This window comes from Trichosurus vulpecula, chromosome 2 (genome assembly GCF_011100635.1).
Source record: "Trichosurus vulpecula isolate mTriVul1 chromosome 2, mTriVul1.pri, whole genome shotgun sequence".
In the NCBI taxonomy this organism is placed as follows: domain Eukaryota; kingdom Metazoa; phylum Chordata; class Mammalia; order Diprotodontia; family Phalangeridae; genus Trichosurus; species Trichosurus vulpecula.
The window spans coordinates 137,924,984-137,927,182 of record NC_050574.1 but is presented as its reverse complement, the minus strand read 5'-3'; the positions used below and the strand labels follow the sequence as shown (position 1 = coordinate 137,927,182).

At 40.6% G+C, this 2,199-nt stretch overlaps 1 pseudogene; it reads right to left on the bottom strand.

The window, feature by feature from the left end:
* Positions 1–993: 993 nt before the first annotated feature.
* LOC118838183 lies at positions 994–1,632 on the bottom strand (annotated as a pseudogene).
* Between the last annotated feature and the right edge of the window lie 567 nt (positions 1,633–2,199).

Here is a 2,199-nt window from a genome sequence, read left to right as displayed (position 1 = left end):
TTTCAATGCAGGAAAAAATCCACAAATTTATAACAAATTATTAAATTTAAGATGCGTCATTTAAAAAAATTTATATATTTTTGAAATGATGCAATTAAAAAACATTAAAGGGTTAAAGATTTCCAGGGGGGCCCTGAGTGATTTTTTAAGGGGGCAGTAGGCCAGATAAGGTTGGAAACCTCTGGTCTAGTGCATCTGCCATGTAGGGTAACCTTCCCTACATACCTCAATGCCCCTTTATGTTGTTTTTCCATCATTTCTGCTTTTTCTCCAGTCTTTGAAGAAGAGATGACTTCTTACCAAGACCAGCCCCTACACTTTTTAGCTTGATATAAGCTCTTCCTATCTCTTCTAGTTACCTACCCCCTTAATCATTCCTTTGTTCCTCTTCACAACCTCTCTTTGTCTCCTTGTTTGTGCATATTTGCTTATGAATATCAGATCTCCCTCATCTTTAAGAAAGTTTTGCTTGACCTTGCTGAACTCTTAACCTACTTCTCAATTTAACTGCCAAATTCCTAGAAGGGATCGTCTCCAATTGTTTCCTCAATTTCTTCACTCGTCATTTCTTAATCTCTTCCAATGTGGTTTGGGGCCACACCAGTCTACTGAAGAAGCTGTCTCCATGGTTACCAACAAAGTCAGAGATGGGGGAGAGGGGAAAAAAAAGGAAAAAAATGTTACATGATAACTTTATTATATATTTAAAAAGGATAGCAAGTTGTACATCTTAGATTTGCAATTTCATGTACAATCACCCTTCCCCCCCATTCTATTATGTTATGGAAATTCTTGTTTTATTTTTGTTTTATTTTTTTTTTGAAGTTTAGTTTTTATTTCATAATCATAAACTTAACTCTGTTGTCTAGCCAGACTTGTGGAAGGAAAAAGGAAAATGAAATCCAAAGAGAATTGCAGCAAGTGAGAGCACAAGGATTACAGGGTATAAGAGCAGATGGGGTTTGGAGGTGCTCTCTCCAGCTACAGAGGAATGGTTTGATGGTTAAGACAAAAAACAAAACAAAAAATCTTATGAGAGTTGTCCACAGTCATCGATAGTGATCTTCTTGCTGGTCTTGCCATCCCGAGAACCGAAACGCTCCATGGCTTCCACAATGTTCATGCCTTCTTTCACTTGGCCAAAGACCACATCCTTGCCATCCAATCAATCAGTCTTAGCAGTACAGATGAAAAACTGGGAGCCATTTGTGTTGGGTCCAGCATTTGCCATGGACAAGATGCCAGGACCAGTATGCTTCAGGATGAAGTTCTCATCAGCAAATTTCTCCCCATAGATGGACTTGCCACCAGTGCCATTATGGCATGTGAAGTCACCACCCTGGCACATGAACCCAGGAATGATTCTGTGGAAGCAGGATCCCTTGTAACCAAATCCCTTCTCTCCAGTGCTCAGAGCACGGAAGTTTTCTGCTGTCTTTGGAACCTTGTCTGCAAAGAGCTCGAAAGTAATCCGGCCCAGGGGCTCGTTATCGACCGCGATGTCGAAGTACACGCTGGGGTTGGCCATGGCCACAGATGCCTAGGCTGGGCGCGACGGCAGAGGAATAGGCAGCAGGGATCGGCGTCCGGCGGAGGGAACCCAGACGAGGTCTCCCAGTAGCGGCGTCTGCAAAGCCATCTTGTTTTATTTTTTAAGTTCAGAATAAAATAAATTAAATTTTTTAAAAATTCAATGGCTTTTTCTCAGTCCACTTTCTACTTGGTCTCACCAAAGTTTGTGGTAGCTATTAGACCATCTCTTTCCTCCCTTGGTTTCTTTAAAATTAATCAACAGATATTTGGTTTTAAAGCTAGCCAACTACTTCTCAAATGGACTTAATAATATAATATTGTATTACAAGATTACAGTGATCTGTGTTTGAGTCTTATTCTACCAGTAGCCTATTAATTTTCATGAGAGTGGGGACCATGTCCTATCTAAGCTTTTATCTCTCCCAGTACTAGTAGAGTATTCTGCACATAGTAGGTATTTAATAAATGTGTATTGACCTGAACTGAATAGAATTTTACAGCCTATCCACCACCTGTAGGTTAGCTGGGGAGCCGAAACACTCACAGGAAACAATGAGAGGATGATGAGGTGCTAAATGATACTGTATTGACGCAGTGCAAGTAGTAGGTGGAAAGAACATTGGACCTGGAGTCAGGAAGACTTAGTTCAAATTCAACCTCTGATGC